This window comes from Syngnathus leptorhynchus, chromosome 7 (assembly GCF_054491065.1).
Source record: "Syngnathus leptorhynchus isolate UIUO chromosome 7, UIUO_Slep, whole genome shotgun sequence".
Lineage (NCBI taxonomy): Eukaryota > Metazoa > Chordata > Actinopteri > Syngnathiformes > Syngnathidae > Syngnathus > Syngnathus leptorhynchus.
In genome coordinates this window covers 13,377,451-13,403,160 of record NC_141201.1, presented here as the reverse complement: position 1 = coordinate 13,403,160, position 25,710 = coordinate 13,377,451, and the positions used below count along the sequence as shown (strand labels likewise).

The 25,710-nt window shown below is 44.7% G+C and overlaps 1 pseudogene; it reads left to right on the top strand.

Annotated features, from left to right (window-relative positions):
• Window positions 1-4,226: 4,226 nt before the first annotated feature.
• Window positions 4,227-5,757, top strand: LOC147054832 (uncharacterized; annotated as a pseudogene).
• Window positions 5,758-25,710: the final 19,953 nt, after the last annotated feature.

The window sequence follows — 25,710 nt, the reverse complement described above, 5'->3', positions numbered from 1 at the left end:
TCAATAGCTCAATAGCGTCTGTCTATTTTCGGTTTATGGTAGCAAATTGGGTTTGACATCTTTCCTCTCACTGGTTATCAATGTTGGAAGGGAATAATTTATTGAATGTTTTGGTATATCTATACATATTTTAGCTCAGAGTCAAAGGGAGGGGGGTCATATTGTTTTGCATAACAGATACCTTTAGGCAACAGCACACCTGCGATCCTTGTGAGGATAAGCAGTACGGATGAAAACAATTTTCATACCTTTCCCTGATTTTGCAAAAACTGTACATAAATGTGTTGACTTTTGGTGATCAATAATAAAATAAGAAATGGTCATTATAAATCTGTAACTACTCGTAAATGGAGATGTAATTATAAAAAAACACTACATCCCAATTAAATCTAAATATCATAGGCTACATTTACAGAGGGACATTTATTCCGATTAAAAGATTGATCTGAATAAAAAATGCTTCATGTACACACCCCATTCTGAATGGATCAAGCCCGTTCCGATCAACATTTTATTCTGAACAAGAGGGGTGTTTTCTTTCGCTTGATAATCCCATCAGCATGCATGAAAACACATTTTGAAATTTCATAACAAACCACCTCAAACAGGAACAATACGGAAAATAACATGTAAAATAGAAATGGATGAAGCAGTGGTTTTTTTTTACATGGTAGTTGCAAAGGCTTCTACTTTTACTATTGTATCTTGTGTATTTGGTCAATATGCGCATGTCAAAATGATTTGTTTCGTGACGCATGAACGGTCCTAATCGGATCAATATTTTTTGTGTCCGTGGAAACAGTGCATCTAATTATAATTTTGAACTGAATTTTGATCAAATTAATACATTAAAATTTTCAATTTCCTTATTTCGCATTGTTCTGTGCTGTAGGTGTCTTCATATTTACTTATAATGCAATGTATTTTAATGAAAATATCAGGTCCACTATAGTGTTTTTCCAAGGTCTGTCTGGTGTTATTGGTGGTGGGTGGGGGAAGAGGTGTCCAGAGGGGGTCTCACACAATATAATACTTTAAGATAATTCTCTCTATTTGCTATGTTGTCCGCGTAGGTTTTCTCCGGGTACTTTGGTTTCCTCCCACATCCCAAAAACATGCTTGGTAGGCCAATTGAGCTCTCCAAATTGCCCCTAGGTGTGAGTGCGAGTGCGGATGGCTGTTCGCCTTTGTGTGCCCTGCGATTGGCTGGCAACCAGTTCAGGGTATCCTTCGCCGACTGCCCGATGACTGCTGGGATAGGCTTCAGCACGCCCGCGACCCCCGTGGGGACAAAGCGGTATAGAAAATGGGTGGATGGATGGATGGATGGATGGATGGATGGATGGATGGATGGATGGATGGATGGATGGATGGATGGATGGATGGATGGATGGATGGATGGATGGATGGATGGATGGATGGATGGATGGATGGAGTGGCAATTCTATGTCCTACAATGTACTGTACGCGTATTATGTTTGAGGTAGTCCAACAAAATCCTGGACGATTTTGAAATTCTGCCCAGACATTTTTTGGGGCTCAAAAGTAGGACATGTTCGAGAAAAAGAGGATGTCTGGTCACACTAATTAACCAGAAACCTAATTTATATGGGTAACTAATGGTCAATCGACAAATTCCAAAGCGCTCAAAACCTTGTATTTGAGTGCTATGTTTCTTCAGCTCAATGTTTGACTGGCATTCGCGTGTCACATGACGTACCATCAGGTTTCTCCGGTAATGACATCCTGTAGCCTAAAAACCGGTCGAAAAACCAGGAGGACGCAGAGTGTAAATTTGGACGCAAGGTAGTTCTGACTGGAGCGGGTCTGGGTCTTTTTACAAAGGCAAACAGAGGTGTCCTTACACACGCTTGTTCAAAAATCACTTACAATGTAATTATTATCCTTTTAATTCAGTACTATTTAATTTAAATGCTTGAAGGTCCAGACAATATGGTCTTGGGGTCGGGACTTGGACCCCGGTCCGCCATTTGGAGACTCCATATCTAATGCAAAGATGAGGGGCAAGTAAGGTCCAGCACCGTGTGTACTTGAGGAAAAATGTCCGATCTGAAGTATTTAGCATGCGGCAGATTAGAAGGAAAGTAAATGGTCAATGGAATGGTTTATGGGTGGATGAGAATAGCTTGCCCAAGAGTGAGCGTCCCCAACAATGGGGTTAACTGAAGTCTACACTGAGAAATGACTGCTGAGTAATTATAAAACCACCCAGATGACCTGGCTTTCTTGCCAACCCACTGTTAATAAACAGTGGTCATAATGAAGAAGAATCCATAGGTCTTTTAGGTTAAGGTCTTCAGCAACCTTGCTTCAAGGAATAGTCTTCAATAAGGGAAGGATGGGATATGAGCTGCTGTTACGCTACTGCCCCCATGTGAATGAATGTATTCTTGCATTCAAGCAGAGTAATGTGATGCTGATTTCAAGTGCACAAGAAAACAGTTCAGAAAATCCTGCTGTGCGTTTAAATAATGTTTTACCTCTACCTACTTGATTTAGTGCGGCACTGAGTGTTATAACATTTACCATTACAACAAATCAAAAACATGTTAATGAATGAGACATTTGACCAGTGTTTGAGTCAGTATGTTTTTGTTACCTTGCAGCTTTTATGTCAACTGGTTCCACGTAATTGCAGTAAAACACCCAGACAGTAATTTTACTCTGGAACATATTGTATACGGGAATATAACTAATTTCAGCTGGAGTGTAAAATGTATTGTGTTGAAAATGTTATATTGTATTATTGTATCACAATTTAAAAGGATGAAACTAAATACTCAGACTGGGTATTATTACTTTGGATTGTAGTCATCTTTCAACACAACCTAAATAGCTTGTTCCTTATTCAACAATGTGGAGTTTTCATCATTGAAATACTGAATGAAAGGTTAACTACATAATCATTATATACTTATACTTTCAGAGGTGGTGTGCATATATTTTGGTACTAATTCACTGCTAAATAAAATCTATTTATTATTATTTTAATTATTATTATTATTTTATGGTAATAATTATACAAGTATTAATAAAAATAACCAAGAAAAGAATTGTTGCCCATAGCTGGGATTTGTGATTCGCATTGGTCTTTTGAGCACATAGGTCTATGAGCGTCCAGCAATACCAATACCCAAGAGCAGGACCATAAACAGAGGATAAAATAATATGCACTATATTCCCATCAAATTCGTGTCACGCACCAGTAATGTATAAATAAATAAATAAATAAATAAATAAACGTTAAACATGTCAAACATTAACCCAAGATCATGTCTGTGATCGTACCCCTGTGCCCTGTGTTGAGTTAAAAAGTCTCACGGCGTGGAGGAGAAATTATCCCCTCAGCCTTTCCGTGGAGCAGGACTATGTCAGCAGCCTGTCACTGAAGCTACTCCTCTGCTTGGAGATGGTGCTGTGCAGTGGGTGGATGGGGTTGTGCTTGATGGACAGCAGTGTGGCCAACACCCGTTCTGCCACAGACGTCAGACCAGGCAACACAATAGACCCACAATAGAACTTGCCTTCCTCACTAGTTTGTCCAGGAGGGAGGCATCCCTCTTCTTGATGCTGCCCAGCACGCCACTGCAAAGAAGAGGGCACTCACCACAATATATTGATGAAACATCCGCAGCACCACTGCAGACGTTGAAGGATGCCAACCACCTAAGGAATATGCACCTCTCATTTTAGTGTGGGAGGTTTCATGGTTAAATTGGACTAGTCTCGTGGCCAATTTTCATTGTTTCCACATTGCACCAGTAAGCGCACTCTTAAGGTTCATTTAGCAAAGTCTAGCACAAAACATTGCATTGCACACAATATTATGGGTGACATATCAGTATTCAAAAGAGGACAATTTGTTGACAGCAAGTTTTTGTGATGTATCAAGAGCCACGGTATCCAGGGTAATGTCAGCATACCAACAAGAAGGACAAATCACATCGAACGGGATTAACTGTGCACGCAAAGGGAAGCCGTCTGAAAGGGATGTTCGGGTGCTGACCAAATGCACACGAACCTTTATTGAAAAGGGGAAGTGGAACGCTGGACTCACGGTCTGGCTGGCGTGACTGAGCCGAGGACCGCAGCGCGTAGTTGGAGGTGGGCAGGTGGTCAAGGCAGGCGGCGATCAAACTGAGGTCAAAGACAGGCGAGTAGTCAGAACAGGCGGTGAACAAGGCGTGTCGGGTCAGAACACAAGCATGGTCGGCAACGGAAATCGTTCAGGGCACAAAGAGCAGTGGTGTCATAGGCAGGGTAAGCAAACGAACTGAGAACCACTAGCAGAATACACAGAGTTTAAGTAGAGGGGACCTAGTGAGCTGTAGCAGGTGTTGGTAATTACTTGATTGGTGCTTGGCTGGAAGACAGGTGACGCAGGCACGTGACAGAACCCGTCCCTCAAGGAACGGCTCCTGACGTCACAAAAACCGAACGCCGAGCCGAATGGGATGTCGGTAAGATTGCAACGCCTTCCCTGTCGGAGTGGAACCAGGCTGCGGACGTTGCAACGGCAGCCAAGGAGGAGACTGAACTGCAGGCTGCGGTTGACGATGAGACTGGGCCCGCGGCTGTAGCCTACGGGTTGAAGAAGCAGAGGGCCGAGAGGCAAGGGCATGGGCTCGAGGTGAAGAGCGGGTCTGGGGCAGGGGCTTGCGACATGTGGTAGGGGGCAAGCAAACCGTTCCCAAATGGATCCCTGCTAGGCGGGTGCTCTTGGCTCTCTTCCGGCAAGAGGCCACCCAGTGGCCCTCACCCCTGCAGTATACACCAAGCTCTGAGGCGTCTATGACGAACCTCTGGTGAGAGCGAGATGCATCCAATCTCCATAGGCTCTGGCCAGCTGGGCTGGGCGGGAGGAATGTTCATGGTGGGCTGGCTGACTTGGACGGAATCCTGGGGGGACGACAGGTGAGACGCGACGACAGAGGCTTCCCATGACACCTGAGGCGTCGGGCTGGTGTCACGGCAGCAGGGGGGGGGGGCGGAGTCCACTTCACCTTCTCGCGCCGTCTTGACCGGATCCGCCGATCTACCCATGCGACCAGGTCCATGGCACCTTCAAGGGTCTGAGGGCGCTCGTAGGAAACCATCTCATCCTTGATGTAGTTCGTGGAGGAAGGTGCCGACGAGAGGCGTTCCAGTCACTCCGACATGCCACCGTCTGGAACTTAATGGAGTACTGGGCCACGGATCTGTTGCTTTGGTGCAGCGTAATGAGTTCCTCGGAGGAGTCTTCCAAGGCGGAGCCCAAGTCAACCACGCGCAGGATTTCAGCTGCGAAGGCGTCGAATGACGAGCAGGCGGGTCCCCTGCCGCTCATATTTCGCCGTTCCCCACAGCCACACCTCACCCGTAGGGTGAGTGAGTACAAACCCCACTTTGGCTGGTTCCGTGGCGAACGTGAAGGGGCTGGAGGTCGAACAAGGCACGGCAGTTGGTCAAAAAGGCCCGAACGTACTCGGGGTCACCATCGGACCTTTCAAGGTTGCTGAGTCTGGGCTCCTGAACGTCCACGAGCTGCCTGGGCTCCAGGGCAGGACAGGGCGTGGATATAACGGCAGGCTGATCGGTGGGGCTGAGTAGGATGGTCGTGGACAGGGCTTGTGCAGATTGGGTCGCAACAGCCAGAGGAGCCAAATCTTTAAGGACCTTGAGAGCTTCTACAAGTTCTTGGTGGAGCTGATGGTGCTGCAGAAGCTGCTGTTGTAGCTGCTGGACGATCTTCATTAAGGTCACCATCTCCTCAGCGTGGGACAGGCAGTCCAGGGCAGAAGGGCCGCGCGCTGGTCGCATAATGGTCAGTTTGTTCTGTCAGGAACAGAGACAGTGCGACCAAATGCAGCACGAACCTTTAATGAAAAGGGGAAGTGGAACGCTGGACTCGCAGTCTGGCTTTTGTGGCTGAGCCGAAGAGCGCAGCGCACAGTCGAAGTCAAAGGCGGGCAGGTGGTCAAGACAGGTGGCAATCAAAACAAGGTCAAGGACAGGCAAGTAGTCAGGACAGGCAATGAACAAGGCGAGTCAGGACAGAACACAAGCACGGTCGGTCGGCAATGGGAATCGTTCAGGGCACAAAGACCAGTGGTGTCACAGGCAGGGTAAACAGACAAACTCACAACAACTGGCAGAATACACAAAGTTTAAGTAGAGGGGACCTAACGAGCTGTAGCAGGTGCTGGTAATTACTTGATTGGGGCTTGGCTGGAAGTCAGGTGACGCAGGCACGTAACATCAACTCTTCGGTGTCCACCAGGACCTTCGGTCAGGAGCTCCACAGGGGAACTATACATGGCCGGGCTCCTATAGCCAAACCTGGACCACCAACGCTGCGTCGCTGGCGAAGAAATCTCAGCGCCGCCTGTACTTTCTGCGGAAACTCAGGCGAGCAAGTGCTCCTCCCGCCATCATGACCACATTCTACCGTGGCACCGTTGAGACCGTCCTCTCCAGTTGTATCGCTGTGTGGTATTGCTGTGTGGGGTGGTGGCTGCTCTGAGTACAACATGAAGGCCCTGGAGCGCATACTGACCACTGCTTGTAAGGTCATCGGGGCTCCACTCCCCTCCCTGAAGGAGATTTCCCGTCTCACCCGCAAGGCGACCGCGATTGTGTGTGATGTGAGTCACCCCGCTCACTTTTTGTTTGAACTTCTACCCTCTGGGAAGAGGTACAGATGCCTGCGCTCCCTCACCACCAGACTCAAAAACAGCTTCTTACTCCAAGCTGTCAGGATCCTGAATTCCCTCCCCCCTCAACCCTCGGCTGCATAACGTCCTGTTCTTTTGCGCTATGGTCTGGCTGTCTACTATTAGCACGCTTGCTCCATTTTGCTGCTCTTATTTGTCTATTTATTTATTTATTGTTTATTTATTTGGGTTATTTGCTTATTACTTATTCATTGCTCTTGTCTGTTCGTTTTTACTCTTTGTGCTATTTGATTCTAAGTGTTGTGTACTGTGTCTAGTCACCGTGGGACGGTGGGAAACGTAATTTCGATCTCTTTGTGTGTCTTAACATGTGAAGAAATTGACAATAAAGCGGACTTTGACTTTGGTCACTCGTGCCATTGCCAAACCTTGGTTCCAATGGTGCAAGGGCAAATCAATCAATTGTCAACTGTCAATTTTTTTTAAAATTCCCATTCATTTTCAATGGGGATTCAACATTTGCTCTAACTTCTACAATTTCTGTCCTATTAAACCCGTTTCAACATTTAACCCCGAAAGTGAAACTTTTGAAGCTGTATATTTCGTTTCGTTTCAAATTTCAAAACATTTTGGCGCAACCGATTCAACTCGTTTCAACATCATTCTGCAGATTTCCCCGAGTATTTATTCAACTTCTTCTACTTCACACGCAATTTCTTCAGGAATTGCAAATTCTAGTTCTTATTATTATATTTTTATTATTATTAGTGTGAAGGCGAAGGCCTTCACACTATTGTTATTCTACTTTATTAGTGTGAAGGCGAAGGCCTTCACACTATTATCAAGTCAAGTCAAGTTTATTTGTATAGCCCTAAATCACAAGCAGTCTCAAAGGGCTTCACATAGACAACCAATTGCCAATTATTCTCAAAGCATCCCCTGATCTTGGGCTCCCAAAAGGGCAAGGAAAAATTCAAAAACCCCTACCAAGGGAAAAATGAGAAACCTTGAGAAGGGACCACAGATGGAAGGATCCCCTTTTCAGGATCACCAGGCTGCAATGGATGCAAAGAGGGCAGATAAAATACATAATATGGAAATCAAAAAGTGGATGTCCAGGCCGGAGGTGCCTTCTATTGTCCTGGCAGTGTCCTCTAATAGGGTCATCCGCTGCAGTTCCCTCATGCTGAATTGGTCCACGAGAATCTAGATAGCCGCCGTCAGGTGTCGGGTGTCACCTAACCACCTCCCCAGCTGGGGAGGGGTGGGAGGAGTGGGGTCCGGGAGAGGGAGCAAAAACAAACTCCAGCCGAATCTGCCACTACAGGTTACACTTAAAGGCCATATCATAGAAATATGTCTTTAAACGTGTCTTAAATAGTTCTACTGAGGTAGCAGTTCTAATATCCATTGGTAGGGCATTCCAGAGCTCTGGAGCCCGAATAGAAAATGCTCTCGCCCCTGCAGACATTTTCTTAGCCCTCGGTGTCACTAAAAGACTAGCGTTTTGCGAACGAAGGTTACGAGACGGAACATAAGGAAAGACTAAGTCGACGAGATATGAAGGCGCTAAGCCATGCAATGATTTATAGAAGTCACATCTTAATGGACCGGGAGCCAGTGTAAATTGGCTAATATTGGGGTAATGTGATCAAATTTTCTTGTCCGTGAGAGCAGCCTTGCAGCAGCATTTTGTACTAACAGTAGACTTTTGATAATGGACTTGGGAAGACCAGAGAATAATGCATTACAGTAGTCCAGGCGCGACGTGATAAATGCATGTATAATAATTTCCGCATCACCGGTCGAGAGGATTGGGCAAATCTTGGCAATATTACGAAGGTGAAAAAATGCTATTCTGGTTATATTCTTAATGTGCTTTTGAAAGGAGAGTGTTTGGTCAAATGTTACCCCGCGATTAGTTACAGTATCACTCTGAGTACGGTTATCTATAGTTATAGTGGTTTCCTTAAATAAATGATAACGAGCTGGACCAATTATCAACATCTCAGTTTTATCTGGGTTCAGACGAAGGAATTTGAGAGACATCCATTGCTTGATCTCCACAAGGCATGCCTCAAGATTACAACAGTCCCGCGGATCTGTCATTGATAACAGTATATATAATTGGGTGTCATCCGCGTAACATTGAAAACTAATATTATATTTACGTATTATGTCCCCAAGCGGAATCATATAAATATTAAATAGAATTGGTCCTAGTACCGATCCCGGAAAGGGACACGCTTTTAAAATTTGAGAGGGTTATTGCATGATCGTCAGCGCCGGTAATCGGCGGTCCCAACTGAGCGATCGGAATGGTCATCTTGATCGCATCCCTAATGGATTCAATCTTTCGAGCAAAGAATTTCATGAACTCGTCAGCCGAGTGAAAGGAGCTATCGGGGGTCGGCTGGCGTAGTGTTAGCTTTGCCACTTTATCAAATAGGTATTTAGGATTGTTCTTATTGAGATTAATGACCTGCGAAAAATAATGAGTTTTTGCTAAGATAAGCGCATCTTTATATTTCATGAGGCTGTCGCGCCATGCCTGATGGAAAACCTCAAGTTTGGTTAAACGCCATTTGCGTTCATGCTTTCTACTTAATTGGTTAAGCGAACGTGTTTCATTTGTGAACCACGGAGTAGGCAATCTACGGCGAGTTTTCAGACGTAGCGGCGCCACAGAGTCGATGGCATTTAACAATGTAGCATTGAATTCATTTGTAAGATTATCAATAGAGCCGGTATATGAGGGAAATACGGCAGTTGCTGGTGGCAGTAGCTCAGATGTCGCAGTCATGGAGTTAATATTACGGCTGCTATAATTCTGATTCCTCTCTTGTCTATGACTAAGAACTAAAATTTCAAATTTTATTAAGTAGTGATCAGACAAAACAGTAGTGTATGGCAGTACAGTTATATTAGAGGTTGCCAGTCCTCGAGATAATTCCAAATCTAAGGTATTACCATTCTTATGCGTTGCTACCTGTACGGCTTGCGTAAAACCAAACGTAGAGACTGAAACGCCGAAGTAAGTGGCTCTGACGGTAAATTCATGTGGACGTTAAAATCGCCCATGATTATTATATTATCCGCATTTGTCACTAGATCAGCCACGAATTCTGAAAATTCATCCAGGAAGCCAGAGTAAGCCCCAGGTGGACGGTAAATAACAGCAAGATAAAATGACGGTAAAGCGGTGGATCGGACAGTGAGAACTTCAAATGTTTTAAATACGTTAATCGAAGATCGGAATTTGAGATGAGGGCAACACCCCCACCCTTTTTTTGAGGACGCGCCACATGTGAGCTCACAAAGTTTGGAGGCGAAGCCTCATTAAGCGGTAGCAGTTCATTAGGTTTTAACCAGGTCTCGCAAAGACCAAATATATTTAGATTATGTTCCATGATGAGGTCATTAACGAGAACTGCTTTCGTATGAAGCGATCTTATATTCATGAAACCGAGTTTAAGTGTAATCGGTCGATCAGTGTTCGTATCTATCAAAGGATTAAGATTGTGTTCTCTAGGCCTGACATCACCTCTCAATTGTTTATTAGCGCGGTGGGACGACCGTAGGAATTTGATAGTAAATATTTGGTACACATGTAATACTATCTGAAACAGGCACCGTATCATCAGCTATACTGGTGTGGAGCGATTGGATTTGTCTACTACCTCAGTAGAAAGTGTGTTCACGTGTACTGTAGCACTATTCAAACTGTGACGCTCTAGTCTACACAAGGAGCTATGTGCATGCTGGAAGTCTAGCCTAGCGCTAGTTAACTTTAACTAAACTGACTCCAAACCCATCCTGACAGGTGGTGTAGTCACCTGTGCCCCGGCCTGCTCTAAGGTGACCTGTCATGAATGGCTCAAACAGTAATCTATATTCCTAGAAAGAGTGAAGGTGCCTTCACGGTTAGGATGAAGGCCGTCCTTCCTCAGCAGGTCGGGGCTGCCCAGAAGGAGGACCAGTTATCTATAAAATACAGTCCCTGCTTTTTACAGAACCCAGCCATCCATCGATTAAGGGAGACTAATCTACAAAACCTCTCATCAGAGCCTCTCCCACTCATCTTTCTGGCGAGATCACAAGTCCTCGCTATGTTTCTCTTTGTGATCTCAGATTGCCTCATCCTAACATCATTAGCGCCGACGTGTATCACTATATCCGAGTAGCTAGTGTTGTTGGAACTACGCTGTTGACTAGTCCTATTGCGAGTCAGCTCCCTAAGATTAGCTTCTATGTCGGGTGCTCTGCCCCCAGGAATACACATTACCGTGGCTGGATTTTTAAGCGTGATATTTTGGGTGATGGAGTCACCTATGACCAAGGTGTGAGGGCCAGTAGACCGAGATGACTTTGGACGGCTATGCGTCTTACCTGGCTCATCGTGATTAGCAAGCCGCTTGGGGCTAATGCTAACGGGGCTAGCGGGCTGACTACAGTCCGCGATTGTGTCCGCCACATCTACTGTTATCGCACTATTCTGCTCTAACTGGCGGACACGTCCCTCTAGCAGGGACAACCTCTCTAACAGAAGGGTGCAGTTGGTACACGAAGCAGTACAAACCTCTTAGTACAAACAAACCAATAGAATAAGTATTGTTATTCTACTTTATTAGTGTGAAGGCGAAGGCCTTCACACTATTGTTATTCTACTTTATTTTTTTTAATTATTATTATTAGTGTGAAGGCGAAGTATTCTACTTTATTTTTCGTCTTATTATTATTATTAGTGTGAAGGCGAAGGCCTTCACACTATTGTTATCCTACTTTATTCCGCCCACTTTTTTTGACACCTAACTACTCCTACATGCTTTAACCGATTCATCCCATTCCAACTTTCACACGTTCCAAAAATTCTCACATTGGCCGTCTTGTCATTACATATTAGCACGCTTCTACCATTTTGCCACTCATTAAGCAAATTCCAGCACTTTAATAGTAAGACTGTCACGGATGGAATGGAGCAGGGCGACCAAGTGCAGCTTGGACCAGGGTTTATTGGAGGAACCAAAGACAGACTCTGCAAACTGACATGACTTAACAAAACGATAACATGACTGACTAACCGAAAACAGACTTGAAAACGACAGGGACCAAAAAGACATGAAGACGACACGACAACAAAACAACAGCAACCGCAACAAAAAGACAATGATCCGACCGGGCATGAGGGGCAGACAGGACTTGTATACATGACAGGTAACAAGAGGCAGGTGAGAATAATCAAACTAATCAGGGGCACACAGGAGGGGAGGGGCGAGCACACAGACCGAAACCATGACAACAGACACATGGTGGAACGGCTGGGTACGAGACGTGACAGTACCCCCCGTTCCATGGGAGCCACCTGGCGACTTGCCAGGTTTGTCGGGATGGGACCGCACGTCGCACGCCGCCGAAGGCCGACCGGGTGACGGCCGCTGGATCCACGCCGCCGAAACTGGTGGCGGCCGTAGCATCCGCGCCGTCGGAACTGTGTCGGGGGGCGGCCGTGTGTCTTGCGGCGCTGAAAACCGACTGGGTGACGGCCGCTGGATCCGCGCCGCCGGAACTGGTGGCGGCCGCAGCATCCGCGCCGTCGGAACTGGTTCAGGTGGTGGCCGCACGCCACACGCCGCCGAAGGCCGACTGGGTGACGGCCGCTGGATCTACGCCGCCGGAACTGGTGGCGGCCGTAGCATCTGCGCCGTCGGAACTGTGTCGGGGGGCGGCCGTGTGTCTTGCGGCGCTGGAACTGGGTCGGGTGTCGCTAACAGGAGCCGATGGTGGAGTGAGGTCCAAGCGCTGGTCGCTATGATGGTCGGATCATTCTGTCACGGTTGGAATGGAGCAGGGCGACCAAGTGCAGCTTGGACCAGGGTTTATTGGAGGAACCAAAGACAGACTCTGCAAACTGACATGACTTAACAAAACGATAACATGACTGACTAACCGAAAACAGACTTGAAAACGACAGGGACCAAAAAGACATGAAGACGACACGACAACAAAACAACCGCAACAAAAAGACAATGATCCGACCGGGCATGAGGGGCAGACAGGACTTGTATACATGACAGGTAACAAGCGGCAGGTGAGAATAATCAAACTAATCAGGGGCACACAGGAGGGGAGGGGTGAGCACACAGACCGAAACCATGACAACAGACACATGGTGGAACGGCTGGGTACGAGACGTGACAAAGACACTGTTTAGCTCAGTAGGTAGAGCATCAGACTCCTAACCTCATTGTTGTGGGTTTGAGCCCCGCATTGGGCAACTTCCTCAATATCCACTTATATCATGATTTTTTTACCTAACTCATCATTTTATTAACGGGGCACTTCATCATTTTTCATTCATTCATTTATTCATTTTATTTCTCATCATTTATCATCATTTCTATTCCCAAACTCAATTTTCCCGCTTTTAATTTTAACACATCATTTCACCAAATTTTATTCAACATCATTTCTCATCATTAATTTACCATTTTCATTTCTCCTTTATTTAACTTTTTTTTGTTCCAAACTCACTTTTCCCGCTTTTCATTTTAACACATCATTTTACCCATTTTATTCAACATCATTTTCATCATTTTTCTTGTTCATAACATTTACTGTTTTTTGCGTAATTAGTACGGGGTGCCGAGCCAACTGATAAGGGCGGTTCGGTCCCTGTATCACAGATGCCAGAGTTTGGTCCGCATTTCCGGCAGTAAGTCGGATTTGTTCCCAGTGAAGGAACCGATGGACATAATTTCTAGGCGCAGCTGAGGCGTTGAGGGGGTCCGGTTTGGGGACCTCAGCATTGCGTCACTGCTTTTTGCAGATGACGTGGTGCTGTTGGCTTCTTCAGGCCATGATCTCCAGCTCTCACTGGAGCGGTTCGCAGCCGAGTGTGAAGCGGTCGGGATGAGGGTCAGCACCTCCAAATCCGAGTCCATGGTCCTCGGTCGGAAAAGGGTGGAATGCCCTGTCCGGATCGGGGATGAGATCCTGCCCCAAGTGGAGGAGTTCAAGTATCTTGGGGTCTTGTTCACGAGTGAGGGCAGGATGGAGCGCGAGATCGACAGGCGGATCGGTGCAGCGTCGGCAGTAATGCGGACTCTGTACCGGTCCATCGTGGTGAAGAGAGAGCTGAGCCAAATGGCAAAGCTCTTGATTTACCGGTCGATCTACGCACCTACCCTCACCTATGGTCACGAGATATGGGTCGTGACCGAAAGAACGAGATCCAGGATACAAGTGGCCGAAATGAGTTTCCTCCGCAGGGTGTCCGGGCTCTCCCTTAGGGATAGGGTGAGAAGCTCGGTCATCCGGGAGAGACTCGGAGTAGAGCCGCTGCTCCTCCACGTTGAGAGGAGCCAGATGAGGTGGCTCGGGCATCTCATCAGGATGCCTCCTGGACGCCTCCCTTGGGAGGTGTTCCAGGCATGTCCCACTGGTAGGAGACCCCGAGGATGACCCAGGACGCGCTGGAGAGACTATGTCTCTCGGCTGGCCTGGGAACGCCTTGGGATCCCCCGGGATGAGCTGGATGAAGTGGCTGGGGAGAGGGAGGTCTGGGACTCTCTCCTAAAGCTGCTGTCCCCGCGACCCGACCCCGGATAAGCGGAAGAAGATGGATGGATGTTAGATTTAATTCTAGAGAGCGCTTTTACATTAAACACCGTTATTCAAGCAATCCTGAATTCAGAGCCAAACATCAGTAAATCATGAGGTCCATTATGAGAACAAAATCGGATTCATTGCGGAATAAAAAAATGACCAGAGCAAGTACGCTTTTACAAAAATACAAAATCATAAACCGGCTATGTAGAGAGTGAAATGACTGTGCATTCATGAAAGCCGTCGACGTATTCAAAAACCAAATTAAGAATGGACCCACATTTGTTTGCACAGTTTGCCACAGAGCATTATTTCCCAACCAGGTACAGTCTTGTCGGCGTCGCCTTTATAAGAAGAACCGAGATGTTGTTGCGCGTTGTCTCACGGGACAATTTGTTCATATTTGTAATAACAAATGTCAGACGTCGTGTAGAGTGCCGGCTGAAAGAAAACTAGAGTGTGTGTGTCACACCTGCCATACACATCTCAAAAATGGTAAAATGCCAGCAATCGCTATTTCAAACAATCTCACGCTAGCTGCTATTCCAACAGAACTGCGTGGATTGAAAATATTAGAGAGACACCTCATTTCCAAATGCATAGCATTTGCCAAAATTGTACCACTTCCCAAAGGTCAACAACGAGGGATTCGAGGAAATGTTGTGTGCGTGCCATCGGAAGTACAGGAGACGGTCAATACCTTGTCGAGGATAAGAAGTAAGTTGCAGATGTTGAGAGTGAAACTGAAGAGACGACTTTGCTACAAAGGCCATCAGTTTTTTCAAACTGTCACTTGGTCCAAGCTAATGAGCGCTCTGATAAAACTGAAGCAAATTCATCCACAATACAGAAGCATAACTATCCGCGACGATCCGGACCTTTGCGACCCAACCCTCGCTGATGATGATGATAGCAGCTCAGGTGAGCGACAGTGAGTACAATGAGGAAGCTCTGGAGGAGATATACAGATTTGAGGGTGATGCTCTGTGTGGAATGAACAGTGACTCACAAAATGTCAACAGGGGTAAAAATCAGCAACAAGAAAATGTAGAAGATGGTGATCAACCTAACGGTGGAGTTGTACTTGAATCATGTCTACAACCAAGTGACGTGTCAGAGGAAATTATGAGTTTTACTGAGGGCATTTACTCTGTTGCTCCTGCAGAAAGAAATAACCCAGTAAGCTTTTTCAAGACTCCCAAACTTGAGGCCATGGCTTTTCCGGTGCAGTTCCCGATCGGGCAAAACACGCTCGATGAAGAGAGACAGATAAAACTCACACCGAGCAAGTATTTCAAAACCCGACTGTGTTGTGTGGATGACCGTTTTGCAAGGGATCCGACCTACTTGTTCTTTGCTCAGTTTGTGACCGAAATCTACCAGGCGACGTCGAGCATGACAATACAGCTACGCAAAGGTAAACCATTTACCCGAGATGGTCAAAGAATTACCAACGCTAACGTCAAGTTGAAAAGTTGGTGCGCAGCAAAGACGCCGTCCGCTTCATGACGCCACTGAGAGGCACGCCAGCCTATTGGGAGAGAACCACAAAAGATATTTTTGCAATGATCCGACAGCTGGGTACACCCACATTCTTTTGCACATTTTCTCCTGCCAAAATAAGTTGGGAAGAGGTCATCGCTGCCATTAAAGCGCAACGAGGTGAGGTAGTGAATTTTGCTGAACTGGACTGGGCCACCAAGTGTGACATTCTGGGCGGCAATTTGGTGACGACAAATGCGCATGTTTGACAAACGTGTGGAAGCTCTGTTCAGAGATTTGATCCTCTCTCCGGCACAACCGATTGGTGAAGTGGTGGACTATTTTTACCGATTAGAATTTCAGCACAGAGGAAGTCCTCACATTCATTGCCTCATTTGGGTTCGAGGTGCCCCTGTATTTGAGGAATCCTCAGACAAAGCCATCTGTGATTTTGTATCCCGCTGCATCTCGGCTGAGCTGCCGGACCCGCAAAAGGAACCGGAACTGTACAAAAAAGTCACAGAAGTTCAGATGCACAGCAAAAGTCACTCCAAAACGTGTGTCAAACACCCGGGTGCAAATTGCCACTTTGGATTCCCCAAACAACCATGCCATGAAACGACGATCGTCAGACCTGCCCCCGTCGTCGACGACGATCGAGATCGACGCGGGGAGAATCAGTCGGCGGCCAATGCCAAGCTTGTTCCTGTGCTAAATCTGCTGAATCAACCTGAAACTTCATCCCTGACTTTACCTCAGCTACTGGCTAAATGCGAGCTCACCGGCGACAACTACATGAGCTGTTTGCACGTGACCGCCTCGTCGAGTTCTGTCGTGCTTAAGCGAGAACCCAAAGACTGCTGGGTCAACTACTACAACCGCCATTTGCTTCTTGCCTGGGATGGAAACCTGGACATCCAATACATCCTGAATCTTGCAACGCATACATCTGCAGCTACATCAGCAAAGCGGAACACGGTCTGAGCCAATACCTGAAATCGGTGATTGAAAACTCCCGTAACGAAAATGTCAACGAGAGCGACGAAATGAAACAAATTATGCAAGCGTACTCTAAGAAGAGAGAAGTGAATGCTTCGGAGTGTGTCGCGCGCGCATGCGGCTTGAATATGAAACAGTCCTCTCGCAGTGTGGTATTTGTACAAACAAATGACAATGCGCTGAAAATGACTTATCCTATTTCACTGCTTGAGGGCAAAACCCAGGACTCTCACGAAGTGTGGATGACTGGCCTGCCGGACAAATATAAATGCAGACCTAAAACGGAGGAATTTGAAGTAATGTGCTTGGCTGATTTTGCATCAACGTGCAGAATTGTTTATGGCAAACAAGTCAAAGGTAAAACCGTTTTGCGTCTGCTGAACGACATGGGGTTTGTACAGAAAAGAACAAAAAAACATGCGGTCATCAAATACTGTAAATTCTCAGAACAAAAGAATCCCGAGTAATATCACTGCACCTTGCTCAAGCTGTACCTACCTCATCGTGCTGATTGCCAGTTAAAATCTGAATGCTTTCCCACATCTCAGTTGTTCCACGAGCACGCCTGTGTACAGTTACCGTATGCCGACTGTGTGGAGCGCGTGTGCGAAATCGTCAAAAGAAACAGAAAAAGGTTCAAGAAACACAGCGGAGACATTGCCGATGCCATTAGGGAGATGGAGGAAAGTGGGCTCAACGTAAACGAATAGTGCCACCTGGCTCCCGAGAGTGAGCTGCAAAGACTCGAATGCATCGAGGAAATCGACGCGAGAGACGACCCAAATGAGAACGTGGAGGAAAATGTCCCAGACTATAATGTGAGGTCGGCGACAACAGAAATGCCCATTGTGGCTGAACCTGCTGCCATCGATCCCACGGTGTTACGCGGTATGTATCGAAACCTGAACCGAAAACAAGCGTCCGTCTTCTACAAGGTCCGCGATTGGTGCGTAAAACGTGTGTAGCTCAAAGCCGATTGAGCAGTTTTTCTACTACGTCAACGGTGGCGCCGGGACCGGCAAATCACATCTGATCAAATGTATCCATGCAGAGGCCACTAAAATACTGATCAGACTACCACGACTGATTCGATAAACACTGAGGCATGTGCGTAGTTCATTTTTTAATTAATTATTTCAGCCTGGACTGATGTCATGTTGTGCAAATTATCATTTCCAAACCGGGTAGAAGTTAATGAAGTATTCTAAGATCCTCTCTTTTCATTTACTATACTTGGAAACAATATTGTCCTGTTGTCAAAATGTTGATGAATTTGGTATGAATTAACTCCATCGGATGCATGAAAGTGAAATTAAGTTGTAAAACAAGCATAGGTGGCACTTTTAAATCTGCTATATTGTTTTACCAGTGAAAATTAATGCTGTATCATTAAAAGGCCGTTCAAAGTGCAAGGCTTTTGCACGAGGAAAATTGGCTGTCCGTGTGTGCGCAGTGGGACAAAATGGCCGTATGCATGTGCTTGCAATTGGAGTTAACGAGGAATGACCTTGCTGGTTTAAAGTTAAAGTCCATACACAAACAAACAAAGGATAATTAGTAAAATCACATGCTACAAAAACAAGCAACAGTTAATGTTGATTTGGCTGCTTTCGGTGATCCCTTTTGCAATTGGTTCGAGTGAAGGCAAAATGCTTCACCTTGTCCCCAAATGCAGCAGTGGGATATGCATATGCCAAATTGCGAACTACTTTGCGCATTTTCAGACATTCACTTCACATACTTGGAATCACATTGGAAAAAAAAATGATCCAACAAATTCTGGATCTTAATTGTCACTTTCTCTTTCAGAATCAACAAAAAAATACTAACTGCTAAAGTGGTGGGGGTGAGGAAGGACACCCGGGCCAGAGGCTGGAAGCCGGACGGTGTGTCCAGCTTCCAGATGGATGGTAGTTATGACAATGTGACTGTTGCCCTATGTGACGGTACCGGTGCAATGAAGGTGACTCTTTTTAGTCATCTGGCTGGAATGGTCACAGAGGGCAACAGTTACGTGTTCGCCCATTTTGCAATGTACGCGGCCAATCCCAATATGCTCCTGTGTAAACCCACCAGCAAGGTCTACGTGGGGGCGGAGGTGGAGTGCACCGATGCCTTAAAGGCTGAGGCACTCGCATTAATTTTCCCCCCTCGTTCCCGATGTCACTCAGTGACGTAATCAAAAACCTCCTGAGGGACTGATCAACATCGAGGGCCGTGTTGAAAGTGTAAGTTTACTTCATGCACAAATGCATGTTTAAATATATATTTTTTAAAAAAATGTGTTCCCTTGCATTAAACATTGCAGGCGTATGCCTGTTTGTTCCAAATTAGAAACAGCAGAGCAGATTGATTTCCGTACGTGGGGCTCGGTTGGTGCCGTTGAGCGTCGTTTTCGTAAAACAAGTAATTGATCTGTCGATTTACTGTTATTGCACTTCACACTGAAGTCATATTTGGTTTTAAACTATTGCAGGACAAAGCTGTGGTGAGACTGGCAGTGTGGAGGGAAGCAAACTTGACCCCAATCAAGGTTGGGGCATTTTACACCTTTACGCATGTCAACGCTGTGACCAATGAATTTGGGCTGTCGCTCAGCACGACCCAACATTCTAAGATATCTGTGAGTAAATAAAGGGTGTAAAATGAAAAAGGAATTTAATCAGTTTAGGTTGTTTAGAATGCACGAGTATAATACTACGAATGCCGGCTTTCCGTACAATCTTGTTCACATTTTACAAATTTACGAGAAAGGCTGTTGAATTGTGACCAGTGTGTCTGCGAACAACCCCCCCCTGATGGGGACAAAACGGTACAGATAATGGAAGGACTTTATGGACACCCTGTAAATTAGTAATTGCATGTGATGTGACCGTGATGAATTCACCTTTAACTTTATAGACTTATTTGTGACCTTTTGAGTTATATAATTCTTCTCAGTTTTCACCTGAGCAAACCTAATTGTGTTTTTATTTACTAGCTCTGCGTACAACTTAAAAATTCACGTAATGCTTGCTGCCATTTTTCTTGTCCATAACATTTACCGTTTTTGCGTAATTAGCAAATTTGTGCCTTAAAATCCCCCATTCATTCTTAATGGCACATTCAACACGAGCCATTTTCCCGGGTGGATTCGAATCTCACATTGGCCGTCTTGTCATTACACATTAGTGCGCTTGCTACCATTTTGCCCCACATTAAGCAAATTCCAGCGCTCCAACAGTAAGATATTGCTTAGCTCAGTAGGTATAGCATCAGACTTCCTATCTCAACGTCGTGGGTTCGAGCCCCACAATGGGCAACCTCAGCATTCTTCGTTCATTTATTCATTTTATTTCTCATCATTTAACATCATTTTTTCCCAAACTAATTTTTCCCAGTTTTCATTTTAACACATCATTTTCCCAATTTATTTTATTCAACATAATTTCTTATCTTTAATTTACCATTTTCATTTTCCCTTTTATTTCTCATCATTAATGTGAAGGCGAAGGCCTTCACACTATTGTTTTTCTACTTTATTATTATTTTTATTATTATTATTATTAAACAACTTATTCCTACATGCTTTAACCGATTCACCCCATTCCAACTTTCACACGTTCCAAAAATTCACGGCATGTTTGCTACCATTTTTTTTTGTTCATAACATTTACCGTTTTTGCGTAATTAACAAATTTGTTCCTTAAAATCTCCCATTCATTCTTAATAGCACGTTCAACACGAGCCATTTTCACGGGTGGGTTCGAATCTCACATTGGCCGTTATTTTTTATTCATTCATTTATTTATTTAATTTTAACACATGATTTTAATTGTTTATTTTATTCAACATCATCATCAATTAATTTACCATTTTAATCACTTTATTTCTCATCATTTAGCATCATACCACCGCAGCAATAGTAAGTCACTGTTTAGCTCAGTAGGTAGAGCATCAGACTTCCACCCTCAATGTTGTGAGTTCGAGGCATTTTTACGAGTGGGTTCGAATCTCACATTGACCGTTATTTTTTATTCATTTATTTAATTAATTTTAATACATCCTTTTAATCATTTATTTTATTCAACATCATCCTCATAATTAATTAACCATTTTTATCTTTTAATCATTTTATTTCTCATCATTTAGCATCATTCCACCGCATCAATGGTAGGTCACTGTTTACCTCAGTAGATAGAGCATCAGACTTCCACCCTCAACATCGTGAGTTCCACAATAGTGTGAAGTGTCTTCGCCTTCACACGCAATTTCTTCAGAAATTGCAAATTCTAGTTATTATTATTTCTTATTAAACAACCGGTTCAGGTCCCCGCCAACTGCCTGATAATGACTGGGATAGGCTCCAGCACACCTGCGACCCCCGTGGGGATTAATCGGTTCAGAAAATGGATGGATGGATAATTTCTAAAGAGACGGTTGCCTTGTTTAAGGATTTCAACCTAAAGAGACACTATCAGACGAAACATGCTAAGACGTACGACAAGCTAACAGGGAGTGTTTGTGCTGAAAAACTAAAGCAGCTCCAAGCTGACTGGCAGCACAACAGCGATTCTTCACGCGGGGCTGTGAGTCAAAAGTAAATCAAAAGTAAATATTACTTAATATTATATTATAATATAATATAACGAAGTGGCCATGTTAATACGGTCGATGTTATGAACCTGTCGACATGTCACAAACTATTACTTTCTGAAAGATATTGTGAATGATAAGAGCAAAATTCACTTGTTTTAAGTTTTAGTAATAACAGACAACTTTGCATTACGTATAACTCCTGTTTAAAATGTTCATGAGGCAAAAATTATTTTAAACTCATGTAAATTTAAGGTATTTCATACAGTTTGTTCAATGTTATCTTACTCTTCAAACATGAATGAAAGGAAGAATTTGTTTTGAGAGTTGTTCACATTTGCCTGAGTGGCTTATATTTTGTTATTTTGTCATTTAAAAAATAAAGACAATTATAAAATAAAATAAAATTTAGAGAATAAAATTTGTTTTATAACAGTGTGTATTTGCATGAAATTGTTGTCGTTAAAAAATGTCCCAAATGGCCCCTTCATTTTTATCAAATGTGGCCCTCCTTGCAAAACGTTTGGACACCCTTGTCTCCCTGAACGCGATTCCCGCATATGACGGTGTGTGTGCGTGTGTGTGTGTGCGTGTGTGTGCGCGAGTTACAAAAATTTTTTTTTGCAGAAAATGCATGTCACTGTCAACATTTATCCATCCATTTTCTGAACCACTTTATCCCCACCGGGGTCGCGGGCGTGCCTATCCCAGCAGGCGGAGGCAGAGGACACCCTGAACTGGTTGCCAACCAATCGCAGGGCACACAGAGCACTCACACCTAGGGGCAATTTGGAGTGCTCAATCGGCCTACCAAGCATGTTTTTGGGATGTGGGAGGAAACCGGAGTGCCCGGAGAAAACCCACGCGGGCTCGGGGAGAACATGCAAATTCCACACAGGGAGGGCCGGAGGTGGAATCGAACCCACATCCTCCTAACTGTGAGGCGGATGTGCTACCCAGTGCACCACCGAGCCGCCCACTGTCAACATGTTAGAATAATTCACATTTGACTAGTTAACATGATGAAAAGTGCCTTGTTAGAGTTTCTGTGCAAGTAGTAAAACAAAGTGCGTAATCGGTGAAGAACACTAATGCCTGATATCAAGGATATGGAACATCAAATGGCTTGCCATAGCGCATAACAATGTGGATCTGGCAGAATGCTACAAATTTCAGAACGCCTTATTAGCAGGATGACAAAAGTGCCCACTAAATGTGCTAAAGTTAACTTTTTATCGGATACATGTCATATACATGATACGTCTTGTCAAATGTGTTTAAAGTACTGTACAAAATATATTTCGTGTTGAAGTAAACAAACTGTTTCGGGTCGTTCCCGTCACGGTTCCAATTTAATGTAGAAAAGAAGCCCTTGATAATGAAGAGGGAGCAACAGCAATGTGTACATGTTAGTCCACTAGGGTGGACAATCTCTGTACAATGTGATGCTCATATATGTACAATTCTTTAATTATTTTATGTAAACATAACTGCTCAATCAGAACACGACTTCAACACACAACAGGATGAACACACACAGGGGGATGACGCCCCCCACATGTGACAAGTTCCCACCTCAGGTACAAAATGGTCATGTGACAAGTTTCCGCCTTTCCGGACAGTATAAAACAAGCTGACCTGGAGACAGAAGTTGTTGTTTCATCTGCTGCCGTGCCTTGTGTATTGACCGCCATTAAACAACCCAAGATCTTAACAATAAAGAACCAACTCCATACCCCACATCCTTGCTTTCCTGGCTCAACAACGGACATCTGGCTCAACAACGGACATCCCGTATAACACGCAACAATAAGAAAACTTTACCTGTCACGATGGCCATCTTTCCACCCAGCTTCACTGGAGTAAAGCACCTCGCCCCCCTGAACCCAAATAATATACTCAGACATAGCAAGCGACGACGATCGCCACGGAACCAATCAGTACCACCATATCCATCACTACTATCAAGCTAGCATGTCGACTTCAATAAAGTAGTTCCGGTTACAATGTTCAGATTGACGTACACTGCTCAAAAAAATTAAAGGAACAGTTTGAAAATACATCAGATATCAATGGTGAAAAAAAAGTTGGATATCTATACTGATATGGACAGTTTAATGTCTCAGGAACAAAAGGATGCCGCATCTTTTGATGGAAATAAAAGTTTTCAGCCTACAGAGGGCTCAGTATATAAACACCCCAAAAATCAAAGTGAAAAAATGATGTGGCAGGCTCGTCCATTTTGCCTAAATTGAATTTCTGCAATTCAAAACTCTTTTCAACATCTTGTGTAGCCCCCACATACTTGTATGCATGCTTGAAAACGTCGCGGGATGCTCCTAATGAGACGACGGATGGTGTCTTGTGGGATGTCCTCCCAGATCTGTCTAAGGGCATCAGTGAGCTCCTGCAAAGTCCAACGGCCAACCTGGCGGCGTCTGATGGACCGAAACTTTATGTCCCAAAGGTGTTCTATCGGGTTTAGATCAGGTGATCGTGAGGGCCGTTCAATTGTGTCAATTCCTTTATCCTCCAGATACTGTCTTCATACTCTTGCCACATGAGGCCGGGAATGTCGTGGATCAGGAGGAACCCAGGACCTACTGCACCAGCGTAGGGTCTGACCATGGGTGCAAGGATTTCATCCCGATACCTAATGGCAGTCAGACTGCCGTTCTCTAGCCTGTAGAGGTCTGTTCGTCCCTCCATGGAAATGCCTCCCCAGACTATCACTGACCCACCACCGAACCGGTCATGCTGAAAGATGTCGCAGGCAGCATAGCGCTCTCCTTGGCTTCTCCAAACCCTTTCACGTCTATCACAGGTGTTCAGGATAAACCTGCTTTCATCTGTGAAAAGCACAGGGCGCCAGTGGCGGACTTGCCAATTCTGGTGTTCTATGGCAAATGCCAATCAAGCTCCATGGTGCTGAGTAGTGAGCATAGGGCACCCTCGTGAAGTCTGTTTCTGACTGTTTGGGCAAAAACATTCACACCAGTACCCTGCTGAAGGCCATTCTGTAGGGCTTGGACAGTGCTCAACCTGTTCCTCCTTGCACAAAGCAGCGGATATCGGTCCTGCTGATGGGATGAGGACCATCTACGGCCCTGTGCAGCTCTCCTAGAGTAACTGCCTGTCTCCTGGAATCTCCTCCATGCTCTGAAGATTGTACTGGGAGACACATCAAATCTTCTTGCAACAGCACGCATGGATGTGTCATACTGGAGGAGTTGGACAATCTGCGCAATTTCAGGAGGGTTAAGAAATCGCCTCATGCTTCCAGTCATGATAATGAACACTTGTGGAAAAACAGTTAAAAAAGATCAAGGGGGAGGAGCTTGAAATGGCCTCCACTTGCAAAACCAGTCCTGTTTTGGGGACCATCTTGTTGTTGCCCCTCTAGTGTACCTGTTGTTAATTCCATCAACACCAATGCAGCTGAAAGTGATTAACAACCCCCTCTGCCACGTGCCTGACCAAAACCTTATCAGAAAAGTTTAATTGCTTAAACTGCTTTACTATTTAACTAAATTGCTTTAGTTTAAATGCCATACCCTGATAAAAAAAAGTGTTCCTTTAATTTTTTTGAGCAGTGTATTTAGGCCCCAGTGGGCTTAACGCGGTTATATTAGTGGGACAGCTGATGTCGCGATTTATCTACTTCACGGAGCGCACTGTAACGTTGTCTTGAGGGTTGCCACTTTTCTGTGGGGTTACAAGTTTTACCACTGCTGAAATATCGATGAAAATAAAAATAAATAAAAATAGACATACATTATAATCACTTCTGTTCTGTTTTGAGTATATATATATATATATATATATATATATATATATATATATATATATATATATATATATATACTCAAAACAGAACAGAAGTGATTCTGTTCACTTTGTGAACTGTGACACACACACACACTAACACACACACACACACACACACACTGCATTTGATTTAGAAATTGTACAGGGTGAGACGTAACTGGCCAATCACAGTGGTTAATAGTATATAGAACACACATTCCTTCACTATATATATATATATATATATATATCAGTGTACACGTATAATAAAAATAAGAGAGCAGTAGAAAACGCACGCACGCACGCACGCACACGCACACACACGCGCGCACGCGCGCACGCACGCACGCACGCACACACACACACACACACACACACACACACACACACACACACACACACACTGCATTTGATTTAGAAATTATACAGGGTGAGACGTAACTGGCCAATCACAGTGGTTAATAGTATATAGAAGTTTTTCAATTGAAAATTTATGACCAAGGCAGTCACAATTCAATCGTCAAAATCAGAACAAGTTGATAGCTGTTTTTGAGTCAGAAAGAGTCAA